We start from the raw sequence: 15396 nt of genomic DNA on the forward strand, positions 1-15396 counted from the left end.
GCTCAGTGCTCTGGGAAGATCTCAAAATGGTCCAAATGAGTGCTTTTGAACATAAAAGCAGCAAAATTTACTTTTGGAAGAGGGACCACTTAGAAAATATGCATGGATCATTTTCTTACTACTCTTTTACATTTTTTTTTTTTTAATGCCAGAAAAGCACCCAAACCAACCCAACACCCACAGCTTTTTAAAATGTCAGTTTTAAAGTATCAGACATGAAGATTTAAGCTGTACTCCCTGCAGACTCTTAGGAAATAGCTTTCAAGGTCAGGAAATTAGAAAACAACTCCACTTCTCATAACAAAGCTTTTATGCCTGCCTTTCAGATTTAGAAATCGCCCTCCATGTGTCTGGGATTTGTGGGCTAAAGCTTGATGGCTGCTGTTCCAGAGGACAAACAATCTCCTACAGAAAACCCCAAACCCTACAGAGTGTGGTGCTGCCTGTCAGTCACCTGTAATTTCCTTTGTTGGCAATCCAAAACGATAACAGCAGAGCAGCCTCAGCCCAGCAACTGCTCCCAAGCAAAGGACCCTGAGAAAGCTGGGTGATGGGAGGAGGTTTGTTGTGACTAATGCAAGCTGATAGTCCTTGCAAGGGGATGGCAGCGCCCGGGGGCCCTTCGCCTCCTGTTGTTTCATAGGAGCCTGTGGAAAGCAGCCTGGGTCAGGAGGAGCTCTTAGTATTCCCTCTCTGCAAGGGAAAATGTGTGCTGGCACTAATGAGCGTGGAAAAATTCTGTGATAGAGTTCCTGCATATTTCAAAGGCATAAATCAGAGTTGAAAAGAATGTTTTCTATTTATTTTTCCGTATTTTCTTTTTGAAATTAAGACAGTTAAATAACAAATGTGCAGACAGAAGAGATTTGTATTTGGACACATCGGGAGCTTTAAGTGACATTGCTTGCTAGAAGGGGTTGAAACAGGGGAGACTTCCCTCTTGTTGCATATGTTGTATTTTTTAAGGTGGTTATTTATTTATCACCTGCTGCCATATTTCCCTAGCTTTTCCTCTGACTGGCCCTTGATATCCCTTCTGACACATTTTTTCTCTCTCTTTATACTGTTTCTCAAAAAGAAGCTATAATGCCAAGACCATTACCAATTGTATTACCTTCTTCTGAATTAACAACCTCTTCATCAGATGCTGCCCACAGCTTTCAGGCTCTTTGTGCTGCTCTGTTTTCAATGCCTGAGACTGCCAGCTGGGAAGAGAAGACAGAGCTTTCCCTTTGCTTTCTCCCCTGCCCACTGCTCCTCCTGTGGCTGTCAGATGTCAGATGAGATTATGCTGTCCCAAGGAGGGGGATCCTTGCTCTGTACCACAAGAACCCATGGAACTGAGGTGGTGGGAAGCAGGATCAGCCAGACCTAAACACGAGCAATGAAGTAGCCAGGTTTTACACACTGAGAGCCCTGGCCAGGCTCACAGCTCAATCTGCAAATGCTGGTGGTAAGAGGATGATGATAACAACAATAATATGTCACTGTGGGTGATGCCATTCCTGCTGTGAGTGCTCAGGAAGCTGGCGGCACTTCCTGAAGGCAGGAGTGACCTCAGGCTCCCTTTAGCATCAGGATGCTTTGATGGCAGTGCAAAGCTGACCTTTCATGAGCCTGCCAGCATAACTTAGAGAAAAAAAGGATGTATGAACTTAAGGAAGAGGCAGAGAATGTTTTATCCTCCTTTTAATAAAGCTTTGCAGGAATAATTATTAATAAGAACAGTTAATAAAAACATGGTACACAGCGTGGGTTTTATCATCAGAGTGGGAAAACTGTAGGGCACTGAAAGGTCTCTGTTGTGTTTCTGTAACAAAGTGGTAATAAACATGCAGGTACCTAGAGAAAACTTTCATGAAGCCTGTACAGGAAACCCGCCACCTATTAAAGTCCCAGCATGATGGACATCAATCCTTGTGCAAAAAAAGGGGAATTTGGGTTCAAGCACTTTCCCATTGTGCAGAAAGCAGGTGGATGGGGAAGGGTAAGTGGTTCACCAGGTTATTGCCAGGTCAGACTTAGTGGTTAGGTGGAAAATGTGATGCCCTTGGCTGTAGCTGGGGTGTTTGACACTGCCTGGGGCTGGGCAGCAATTGGGAGCAGCCTGTGAGAAGGAGCATTGGAGAAGAGTGAGATATGAAACCCCATGCCCTGTTCTGCCAGGGAACTTGGGTTGCTGCTGCTTTTGCGTTTGCCACTTCTTTTGCTCAAGGGTACACCTGTGAATGAAGAGGTCTGGGAGTTCAGGCCATGCTGAAATGGCTCTTAAATGAAGGAGTTTGAATTTAGTAATCTAAACGCACTTATGTGAATACAAGTAAGAAGACAATATAAATCAAATCTGCAGCCAAAATGGGGGCTGGAAAATCTTATACAGAACCAACATCAACTCTCCAATAAATCAAACCAGCATCTCTTCACATACAAATTCCTTCAAAAAATAGTCTAGTTTTAGAAAGAGTTTTTTCCCAAGTGTTGGTAAAATTGGTGGAAGAGTGAGGTATTCAGTGCCTTTTGGAAACAGGTCAGCATGGATATAGCAAAATCTAAGTTCAGTATATAATGATGATTTGCATCCTTTGTCATGTTCTGACCACCTTTGCTGTTCAGAAGTCTCTGTTGTTTTGCAACCCCAGACCCCACAGGCCTTAATCTCTGCAAGAGAAGCTGAGTTGGTGATTTGGAAAGTCTGAAGTGACAGAGAAATAGAATAATAATATGTGTTTAGAGGATGGTTAGTCTGGGAGACAAATGTACAGATGGAATAGCCTAGGTTAGAATGATTTGTGTATATAAAAAGATGACTTCTTTAGACATCTTAAAAAAATCATTCATGAATTACAATTACTGAACAGGTCTAGCTAATGCTTGGCTTTGTTTTAAGATGAGTTACTATGTTAGTGACCACATTCAAAATGGGACTTTATTTGAAAAAAAAATAAATATTGTAGATTAAAGGGTTTTGGCTAGGGAAACTATACAGCTGATTAGTTCATTGTTTAAGGCACAAGAATAACAATACCTATTTTATATAAGTGTTCTCAAAATCTTTCTCTGGAAAATGGCTGCAGAGACAAGCAGTGCTATTCAGAAAGGGGTATTTGAAATTGTCAGTGGAAAAGTTGGTGTCTTAAGAGAAAAAAAAGAGAGAGAGCCCAAAATTCAGAAATCTTCAGATACAGAGAAGATCTGGCAACACTGCCATGGTACTGCTGTTATGGCAGACTCATCATCTCTATGATGAATCACTGGCTTCCTATATTTTCTTTCTAGAAAAGTTTCACAGTGTGTTTTTGAATCACATACACTAGGTTTTTGGTCCTTTTTTCAAAGATACGTATTTTGGAATTTGTTAAAAAAGTATTTAGCAGGTAGGTATCAAAACTGCTTTGGTAAGATAGTATACAATCCAAATACTAAAAATAAAAGTAATTTAAGTTGATCAAATTATAGAATTACTGTTACCATACTGTAAATGTCACTGTGACAGAGCAACAAATTTCAGAATTCTGAGCCATAGACATCTGCTAGTTTCTCAACTGCTACCATTATTTTGCTGCAGTGAATATGATTCTCCTTTTTCTGTACCATTTTTAGGTTGTTTTTGTGCCATATGGGCATCTTTTGATATTTGGAAAAAACTTAAAATAGAGTTGCTTTGATGCACAAAACTTGATATTGAATATATTCTTTGCTCTCCCTTTATTTCTAATTTGCATGGAGTGTGATCCATGCCTGCAGAAGGAGAGAAAATGGGCAGTGCTTTGTTTATTCTATATAAGGCACTGGCTTTTGTTGTACCTTGTACCCTTATGAAATAGTTTAGGATCTCCCTCTAATTGTTTGCACACAGCAATTCCAAAAAATAGTTAAGAATCCCTGTCACTCTGGCAGGACTTTATCCAAGCTGTACTGCCTCGAGGAGTTGTTCCTCCTGCTCTTGGCATCTCCACTGCCCAGCAGCACACCAGCCCTGGTTTAAATATTACTTCTCTCATGCTGGGAAGTGATGAGTACTAAAAGCTCCTCTTTCCTGACTGATAGAAGATATTGGGACAAGATGCTCCAAGCCAGATCCTGGGGTGGTGTTAGTAGGCACATATTCACCAGCTGAGCTCTTCCTTCTTGTCCTCATCAATTAGCTCTCCTTGGAAAGATATTTCCTTGGTGGAAATATCCTACCATAAAGACAAATGGCTGTTTGATTCTCTGCTGAGAGAATGGGGTGAAGGAGAGAAGGGTCTTGACTCCCAAGGTGTTCTCTGTGCACCTATTCAGTTCAGCATCAGCCCATGTGAACAAGGGGCATCAAATTTGGGGACCCACTGGTCACCCAGCTCTTTTGAGGAGGTCAAGCCAGCAGCCTGGTGGACAAGATGCTGGGATGGCATGGATGGCACTCATCCCGCCAGGGCTGGAGGTGGGGGGGAGGTCTCTTGCACACAGGGGTGCCTGGAAGCTGCTCTGGCCTTGCATTCCCAGGTCACAGCTTTCCTTCCTGCTCTGTGCCTGTCCCATGTCACACAGGTCAGGCTCATGACTGGGATGCTGTCATTAGTGGGCCATGAGCCAAACCTTCTGATAACTGTTAAATTACAGTGTTTGTAAAATAGTGGTAACACTCAGAAGTCACTGAAAGGTCAATGTTTTTTCTAAAGATTTTTTGTTTAAATCTAGGGGTTTTTTTTCTCAAATCTACAGTGTTAAATTCTCAGAAACACATTTTCTCCTCTATTCTAAACCTAACTAGAGAGCATTGGTTTATTTTTTTCACACAGAAATGTGCTTATTAGAATGTTAATTTAAGACACTCAGTTCATCAATGATTTCCAGTTCTCTGATTCATATGATGGAATCAAATTCCACTGGAGCAAGTGAAGTGTGAAGCATAGCCTTCTTCCTACAACATGTATCTCCAGGCATTAGAAATATCCTCATACTGAAACAAAAATGTATGTAAGCCCCTACTGTGAACAGGGTATAAGCCAAGCATGTTTTTGCTCAACTGACAAGCTTGGGAAGTCAAGAGACAACTTAATTGAACAACTGATTCAACGACTGGATGAAGTCTAAAGTTACATGAATGACAAAACCATAATTATTTAAAAAAAGCCCACATGGTGTTTCTTGCAGCAGAGGCAGCATGTAGTAATTAGGGGTTGGGTTGTCTTGCTTTCACAGCTTAAGAAAAGGACTAGACTCCAATTCCAACAGCATAAATGAAGTGTAGTTTCTCATAATGTAACTTCAGAAATCCTTTGCATCTTACATGTCACTTCATATTTTTCAAGGGTTGTAAAGAATGGTAGGCAAAGAATAGCTGTCTTATCTCACACCAAAAAACAAATTATTTATATATATATGTTTCTTAGTCCTCCTCTCCATCTCTGCTTTCTTCCTTAGAGCTGTTTTTCTTCTTTGCTTGGTTTTCTCTGTGGTTGACAGGCAGGATGCTGGTGTGAACAGACCAGGTAAGTTCCCAGCAGAGGGATTTGGCAACAGCTGGAGTTCAGCAATGGGTTATTCCAAAAGTAATGCCTCCTGAGTTCCTGTGTGCTGGGTTCCTATGTGCTGCCTTGAAAAACAAGGCTCCCAGACTGCAGGAAAACCCAGGAAATGAAGGACTGGGAAAGGAGTGAGAGGGAGATCGGAAGAGTGATGTCTCCTGTCAGTTCTGTCACTGACCTTCTGAGCTTCTGCCAGTCGCTGCAGAGCTCTATCCCTCATGTCTTTACTTGTCTCTAGTGCTGCTTCTGACAGATTAAGCAGTGCAGCACCAGAGCTGAGTCTTCAGGAAAATGAAGTCCGCAGGTTTCTCCTTATCTACATTAAACCTATCTGCCCAGTGCTACCTCTAATTATTCCTAAGGCTGAATAGAAACCCTAGGCCTTTATTCTACCTGTCTTCTGATTTATTCTGTGCAAGGGCCTGCACATAGCTCTGTAGTATTTAGGTTTGTATCCCCTTGAAATTTCCCAGTGTTGACTTCAGGCTCCACAGAGTAAACACTACTGAAAATAAACCTTTCAGACCCCTTGGCAACAGTCTTTGAGCTCTCTGTGGGCAGCAATTAAAAAAACCCACATATGCGCAGTGGGCTTGGTAATGTTATGAGCCCTGTGGTAAAGGAAATTCCAACATTTTTCTCTTTAAACCTTACCATAAATACAGGGAGAGCTGTCTCACCATCTCTTTGTAAAATCTGTATACTGGCGATAATATCTAAACAGAAGCATTTGCTAGTTCATGCATATAAGTGAGACAGATTAGAAAAGTATTTTTTTGTGAACACAAAATATCCTGAAATTTTGAGCAACACCCCCATCTGCTTCCTGGCTTATGCTCTTCCCAGTTTCAAAATTTTACCATTTGTGGGGGTTGACCATGGCTGGACAGTATGTGCCCACCACAGCCACTCTTTCACTCCCCTCCTAAGCTGGGCAGGGGAGAGAAAATGAAAATGTCAAGATCAGAACAGGGAGAGATCCCTCACCAACCACTAAAATAGGAAAAACACTCAACATGTGGAAATTTAATTTATTAGCAATGAAATCAGAGTAGGAAACTGAGAAATAAAACTAAATCTTAAAATACCTTGACCCCTTCTTCACAGGCTTAACTTTTCTTACAAAACCTCTGCAGTTTCTCCCCCAGTGCTGCAGGGGGTGAAGAACAGAGGTTACAGACCCAATTCATCCCACCTTGTCTCTGCTTCTCCTTAAGGAGGACTCCTCATACTCTCCCTCTGCTACAGTTTGGGTTCCTCCCAAAGGAGAGAGTCCTCCACCAATTTCTGCAGCACGAGTCCTTCCCACGCAGTGACAAGTCCCACTAACAAAACTATTTCAGAGTGGACTGCTCTCTTCATGGGGCCACAGGTCCTGCCAGGAGGCTGCTCCAGAGTGGGCTTCCCCCAGGGTCACATCCCACAGGCATCCACCTGCTCCAGTGTGGAATCTTGCATGAGCTGCAGGAGGATTTCTGCTCCAACATGGATCCCCATGTGCTGCAGGGGCAGAGCTGCTTCACCATGGCCATCACCAGAGGAATCCCAGCTCTGGTGCCCGGAGCACCTCCTGCCCCTCCTGCACTGACCTTGGTGTCTGCAGAGCTGCTGCTCCTCTCACATGTTCTCACGCTTCTCTTGCTGCAGCTGCTTCTGTGCCATGGCTTTTTCCTCCCCATCAGTCTGTACCCCAGTGGTGCTAACACAGTTGCTGGTGGGCTCAAGCTTGGCAGGCAGCAGATCCTGGAGCCAGCTGGTCTCAGCTCTGTCGGATATTGGGAAAGCTTCTGGCGGCTTTTCACAGAAACCATCCCTGTAGCTCCCCCTCCTAACAAAACCTTGCCATGGAAACCCAATATACCAGTTACCATGGATTTGGGAAACAGACAGGCAGACCAAAGAGAGCGCCACAACTTCAGCAGTTTATTTTTAAAGAATTTGTGAGAATTGAGAAATAGATTATTTAGACCTTGGTTTTTACAGTGAAGGCTACTAACTAGTGGAATATCACTAGGATCTTAGTACACTATTATATTTGCAAGAAAATGGAGAGAATAACAGTGAAAATTTTCACAAAAGATACAAAACTATTCAGAATATTCTAAAAGAATCGATTGTGAAGAGCCACAGTGAGATCTCCAGACCTAACAGTAACATGCCAAGAAAGGCAGATGATATTCAGTGCTGACAAGGCCAAAACATGCACATGGGGAAAAGGAAGTTCAAATATATCCATGCATCAAACTTGCATACTCTACTAGAAAGAGATTTTTGGGAAGCTGCTGTGATCTTACAGAGTGTCAGCTCAGGACTAAGTGGTGATGCAAAAGACACACAGATTATCAAGGGTCCTGGAAGCAAGAGACAGGTTTGTTTTCATTACTATTATTGTTAAGCTGCAGAACTCTGTTTTATTGTGCTAGGGATGCAAATAAAGGGCAGGAAATTTGTGCATTCTGAAGCTCACTGGCTCTGAAGAGAGAAAACCAAAATAAAGTCCTTTGAAATGTTATTAGGAATCTGATTTTGTAAGCATATTGACTCTGAAATCTCCAGATTAAATTTATTTCAATGCTTGGGGAAATTGTGTTGCAGGAAAAAATGTCTGTTTTTGGGAAAAGGAGGTAGGGGCTTTTAGTGTTTGAACTGGATTATAATCTTTCTCAAGACAGATTGAAGCCCTCTTAAAAAGAAAAAAAAAGGAAAAGGGGGAATTAAACACTTGAGTCCAATTGTAAAACTTTTTTGGTTTTTGCTGGTCTTACTGACATTCATGGGAGTTCTACTTTAGCCTCAAAAATCAATAAAGCAGTGAGTTAAAGAAATAAATACAGTATTTGGTATTTTAAATATTGGTAAGAAGTTAGGAGACATGAGCATAATACATAAAGAAGCAAAAGCTGAACTCAGGGTATCCTCCTTGTTTATGTCAGAGTTGGTCTGACAGCAAAATATGAACTGAGACACTATTTCCACATTTTTTAAGAAATACATTAAATGCTCCTTAAGCTGATTAAACTGGTTTCCTTGTACATGTACAGCTTGTGAGCTAAAAGTCTGTATTTACATTATAGAGTTGCCAGCCCTAGACATTCAAAATGCATGAATCAGAACATTTAAACAATGATATTTTGAAATAGACTACAATCCTGGTTTTCTTTTTCTTTCTGGATTTTGAGTTTAAAAATACCATACTTTCTGTCTCTTTTTCTGTAATCACAGGAGAGAAACACTTCTTTGTTGTTCTTCCTTTTTTTTTTTTAATAAAATGCAATTAATTGAGAGGCTTCAGGAGTTAAGTCTTACTGTCTGGTCCTAGCAGATGTGAATGAAATAGCTGTGAATATGAAATACCCCAAGACTTGCAATAGGAAAATGAGATCTGACAGCTGGATGGTTGACATATAGGTAGTGTAAAAAGAAACCAGGAGTCCAAAACCTGACAGGTTGATGTGGGGTTTGACATCTGGAGTCCTCCAGCCATCTCCAGGAAAGGCTCAGGTAGCTCCCAATGACAAATTCTGCTACAATCCCGATGCTGCTACAAACTTCTCTTGGAAGTTAATATTTAACTCCAGAAAGATGTGCCTTACAAACAATTAAAGATGAGGTATCTTCAATACCAATCTCTTCAGTATCCTTACCAGTGACAGGGCTTGAGGAAAGGGCTTGAAGCTGAGCTGGGGGAGGATTGGGTTAGATATTGGAAGAGATTTTTCACCAGGGGGTGTTTGGGCACTGGAACAGGCTCCCCAGGGAACTAGTCACAGCACCAAGCCTGACAGGGTTCAAGAAGCATTTGGACAGTGCTGCCAGGCACATGGTGTGACTCTTGGGGTGCCCTGTGTGGGGCCAGGAGTTGGACTCGATGATCCTGATGGGTCCCTTCCAACTCAGCCTATTTAGTGATTCTGGGATTCTATGACTCCAAACGATGTGTTTTTTCAACCTCTGCAGTCAGGAGAAAGCCATGGGTTATATTTCACTGTGGATGGGCATTTTTAGAGAGATTAGGTGCATGTAAGTACAAACATGCATCCAGAGAGTGTTTCACTACATCCAGAAAAATGTTTTTTTAATTCTTAGAATGAGATACCTGGTGGAGAATCCTCTCTCTTCTCTTTTGTGTCTGTGGAAGGACAACTGATACCTCACTTGGCCTCAGCTGCTTGGGGTGTGGTGTTGCAGGTAGCTGACCAGACCTTGAGAAGTTAGGGTCTGCTTTCCCCCCTAATTCCTCATACTTTCCCCCAAGCCAAAAATAAAGCTGGTCCCTTCTCTTCTCTAGTTTTTGGGATTCAAAGATAAGCACATTGTGCTGTCTCTGGGAGACTATGCCTTATGGAATTCGTTTGAGAAAAAGCTCTCATTCCTGTTGAATTGTTCCTGTTAGCTTCCAGAAATCCAGTAATGTAGACTTCTGTAGGAAACTGGCAGTGTGCACTGGGAAATCAATTTGATATTGATTTACTTTCCCAAAAAACATACATTCTCTATTCCTTTTTGTGTGGTGGGTATTACCTTTGGGTTATTCCATGAGAGCTGTGAAAATCCCATTGTATGATCCTGCAAGCCTCCACATGAGCCAACATCCCTGAGCACTGAAGTGACCTGCAGCTCTGAGCACAGAGCAAGAGCATGTTCACGTGCTGCCCAACTCACATTGGTAATTTGGCTCAGCAACACAACTTCCAAAGCCTGGCAATACTAGGATTTTGATTCCTTGTGGATGTTTGGTGATTAACTGAATGTGTCCCCAAGTGTGTTGTTGAACAAGGACTGCACATTTTATTCCAGGACAGTTATAAAGAGATTCAGCTGGTTTTGGCTGAGGTAGAGTTAATTTTCTCCACAGCAGCTGGTATGGGGCTGGTTTAGATTTCTGCTGGAAACAGTGTTGATAACACAAGGGTGTTTTTGTAGTTGCTGAGCAGGGCTTACACAGAGCCAAGGCGTTTTCTGCTCCTCATCCCATCCCACCAGCGAGGAGATTGGGGGTGCACAGCCAGAACAGCTGACCCCAGCTGACCAAAGGGATATTCCAGACCATATGGCATCATGTTCAGCATATAGAGATGGGGAATGAAGGAAGGGAAGAGAGATATTGGGCGTGATGGCATTTGTCTTCACAAGTCACCATCATGTGTGATGGAGCTCTGTTTTCCTGGAGGTGGCTGAACACCTGCCTGCCTGTGGGAAGACCAAATTAATTCCTTGTTTTTCTTTGCTTGTGTGCAAGGCCTTTGCTTTACCTATTAAACTGTCTCCATCTCAACCCACAAGATGTTTTCTACTTTTGCTCTACTGATCCTCTCCCTGATCCTGCTGGTGGGGGTGTGAACAAGTGGCAGTGTGAGGCTTAGTTGCTGGCTGGGGTTAAACAACAATGCCACATCTTAACAATACTTAAACACATTTAAACAATGTGCCACATATTGTGGGAACAGCATACCTATGATTCAGGAGTACAAAAAGACTCCCCTGGGCATGCAGCAGTACCCAAGTATGAGATGGATTTATTCAGATTTCTGCCTCTGTTTGTCTATCCCTTACACTTACCACTAAAATACACCCACTTCCAGAAAATAATGCATCAACAGATTGATAGCTCACAGCATCCTACATAACAATCTTTGTCAGAAAGTACCAAATACCACATTAAGTCAAAACTGCTGCAAGAATGACTTACTGTTACGTACAGAAGAATTTTGGCTAACATGTGTACTCTCCATTTTTGGGAGCAGCGTCATGAGATCTATATTGATGACAACTGCCAGACTTCAGTTCAGAGTGATTGAGATTTTTTATCTTCAGCATCTGTTCCCCTTTCTTCCTAAGCAGTACTTTCATTCAAAGTAAGACATGCAGATCTGAAATATTTTATTAAGTACCTTGATTTTTGCATTATATAGGAGGAATATAGAAAGAAAATGTTCAGAAGTTGAACACCTTAGAGGAAAGTAAAATTCTCAGATCACAAGCCCAGAATAAATCTTGATTGATGGTTTGCAAGATTTCTTTATCAGAGGCTCTGTCAGAAGAGCAGAAGAGTCAGGACAAGTGACCTTTCAACAAGAACCTCCTGCTCACTGGACCAGCTGAAAAGCATCATCATAAGACAGAGCTTTTTAACCCATCTTTAGCACAGGCCTGCTTAAGAGTATGTATTTAAACGATCTTAAACAATCTTTCATCTTGGGCTGTCATGAGTTTTCTGAAACTTACTCTGCTTGAGTGTTCATTCCAGTGAATTGAAAGCAATTTCATCTGAAATATGTGAACATTAGTGAGTTTAGACATTATGAACAAATTTTTTTTCCCAAGTGGACTTTCTGCACAGCCAAATGAAGGAGGGGAATTTGCATCCCTGGGGAGGTTTGGGACCAGGCTGAGCCCTGGAAGCAGCGTGAGTGCTGCTGGGGCAGGGTGGTTGTAGCTGTGAGAAATGGGCACAAACCTCCTGTGTTTAGTCCGAGAGATCCTTTGCAAACTGATTTTCTATGAGGCACCCTGATGGCATCACTTTGATGGGTTTAGAGACAGTAGCTTTCAGCTGAACCTGTCCTGGGTTCCCAGCACTAATCTCCATGTTTGTAAGTGGGAGCTGAGGGTAGAGGCACCTGTGCTGGCTGGAAGTCTAATTGGGTTCCATCCTAGAGTGATTTGCAGGAGAGCTCAAACTACAAAACTCATAATTCTTTGTGACAATACCATCTGCCATGGGTGAACCATATAATCAGGGAGAGTTCACTTAGGACCTTGTTATTTCCATGGCTAGAATGAATATTTTCTATTTTATTCATATAGCAGTTCATTTATTTACTTCAGGCCAATACACATGACTTCTAAAATGTAGAGACTGTAAAGTGTAGAGAGACTGTAGTTTTTTAAATAATACTGAAGAACTTTCTAAATTATGTTCTGATTGATTAGCTGACACTCATTTAGGAGGAGATCAAATAGATGGTGACTTAAATCTTAATAGATGTTTGATGAAATGGTCAAAACGATAAGGGTTTTTACATTGTTCTGGTCTTAGGATGTCATGTGCTGTCCATACAGTCAATGAGGAATGATTTTGTAAGTCTTGAAAATGTATGTAGTTGTTGGAAAGTGGTCCTTTGCAATTTTTGCTTTCATGGCAAACAATTTGCTAAATATTATATTTAAAATGGGCTGGTATCCTTTCTCTCTTCTGCTAGCAGCATGAGCTATGTACTTCCTTCCTGCCGAATACATATGAGCCATGGTTTTTGCATATCTCATTTTAAATTGTGTCAGAACCATGTAACTCAGAGACACCAGAAAAGAGCCTGTACTTTAACACTTGTATAGTTGTTGGCAGGACTACTCAAACCTATTCAGGTATATTTAAAAATCCAGAATGTAGAACATATAATTTGGTCTTTGAATGATAAACTTGGCCCTTTTTTGTTTTTCATGATAAACTTAGTCCAAGTACTTACAGTGCTGTTACAGACTCTAAAGTTCTTATTGTTAATTTGGAGATCTCTTAGGATTCACTTTTATAGCTGAATGCAGACTTGCTATGAGAAGAAGAGACCATGTCCAATCACATCATCCAGATCAGCTAATGATCCAATTTCTCATCTCAGTAATGGGGATGCCACTTCTCTGAAGTCTTTAATAGCCTTGGGATGAAAAATTGGTTTAACAGAGCTGCCTGTGGTTTGTTCATTTTCCTGAACAGTGCTACATTGTGCCCGACCTCAGGATGCCTTGAAGTTAACAAAGAGTATCAATGAAGTAATGATAATTGAAATTGTGATTTAAATTCACTAATTATTCCCAGGACTAGACAGTTATTTTGCTGAATATATGCAAACCAGAATGCAAGCAGACAGTGCCAATTATTATTCTCCTTCCTAGTATAGCTGTCTTGATGCTGATGTAACTCTGTGCAACAATGACCATGAAGAAGCAGAAACAACAAGTAGTGAACTTACGCCTCTAGTATCGAAATTGTGTCATCTTGTAGAGCCTCAGCTAAAGACAATCTTCATGTTCCTTCTATGTCTGCAGAAGAGCTGAATTCAAACCAAACAAGTCCTCAAATGGGAGTAGAGTTTGTTTCTGAGCTGGATGTTCACCCTGGGGATCCACCAGAGAGATGTCCGGCCCCAGCCAGGAGCTCCTGTAGGGTGTTTGGTGTATGCTAAGTGTATTATTTTAGACACATAAATCTAATGGCAAAAATTCCCTCCTGACTCCACTATTACTAAGAAGGGAAACTGTGCTTCCAGATCCCTCAATGGGACCCCTGAGTGCAATGATTTCAGGACACCAAAGAGCTTGGACACTAATTTCAACCTGAAATCTTTCCGGTAGAAGAGCTTGTTGGATTTGGGAACAATGGTGCCCATTTGCTTAGCTCACCAGATGTACACCCTGCCCTCTGCCTGTCTCACTGCTCCATCTGTTTCCCTGATTTCCTGCTTGCGTGCTCTTTGGGCTGAGCCCTAGGCTGCTCCAGCCATCCCCACTGGGGACAGTCCTTCAGATGTGTTTTCTCCAGCTCAGCCTGGCTCTGTAGTTTCGGGCTGTTTCCTGACAGCTTCCCAGCCTTCTTGATCTTGAGGCGTTTTTACAAGTAGAGTGGACTGGCAATCTGGTAACAAAAACACAAATCCTTTGTTTCTCAACTGGAAAGGGCTAAAGTAAAATTACACTGGAAAGAAAAAATCTTCATTCCAAATAGATGCTCAGTGATGACAACAAAGAAACACATATTATTTACTAGTGAGCTCTACAAGTGAAGTACACACTGCACAAAATAAAAGCACTGAGTCAGTCCCATCTTGTCCCATCCTAGAGAACTTGCCTCTGTACTGCTCTGCACATATGGCTGCATAGCAGGGCCTCAAATAGTGACAAAATTGTCAGTGAGGTCTCTCTGTTGTCAAATACAAAACCCCTTCAGCACTCTGTACCTGAAAGTGCATTGTGTGTGTGCCAATTTAGCAAGCACCCAGGTTTTGTTGCTAGTTTTTAATATTTTTTTTTAACTGTGGTGCTGGCTGTGAGAATGTAGCCTGTCATATTTCAAGGGAACTGCACCCTTTTATAAGTTATGCATGTCCTAGCAATCATTAGTTTTCAGTTTTCTTGTTCCGATAAATAAAAGTAACCATACTCCAAAAACATCAAAGGGAGTTAAAGTACAAAGCAATGTGGATTTCTATATTTCAGTATTCATCCTTCTCTTTTAAAAATTTATTTTAGGGCACAAGGGGAAAAATTACTGTGGTTTAGCTGGTTGGTAACAGCTGGTGATACTTTATTTCAGTCTTGTCATTATTAACATAGCAGATAGTCACCATCATAACATTCATCAATAAATTCATTAAATGTTCCCATCTTATATGCTTCAACTGGAATCTCATTGTAATTTAGCACAACTGAAATGTTCATTTGAGACAAAGTACTGTTAATACTTGAGTTAAACAAAATAATTCTCTTTATGCCTGAGGTCTTTGATATTATTTGCACTGTTGCTTTAAAGTTGCATGTCCTGAACTAAAGATGCAAAAATGCTGAAGAACTTCAAAGGGTTCATAATACTCAAGTAATCCAACAAGTATTAACAGTCTCTCCTCCCTAAAAAGAGAATAATTACATAACTAATTAATTTGCCATAGTACATAATCTGCTGACATTTACAATAAGCACCCCTATTGGCGGTTGAAGTAAATATTAAGTTGCACGTAAAACTATAAATAGCAAGAATACTGATGCCAGGCAGTTTCAAAATACTGTGGAAAATAGATGAGCACTGGCTAGATGAAATAAACTTGAAAGTCTCAGCAACATGACCATGGAAGCACACAACTATCTGTGAGTACGCCCAGGGACCAGACACACCCAG

This window comes from Catharus ustulatus, chromosome 1 (genome assembly GCF_009819885.2).
Source record: "Catharus ustulatus isolate bCatUst1 chromosome 1, bCatUst1.pri.v2, whole genome shotgun sequence".
NCBI classification, from domain to species: Eukaryota; Metazoa; Chordata; class Aves; order Passeriformes; family Turdidae; genus Catharus; species Catharus ustulatus.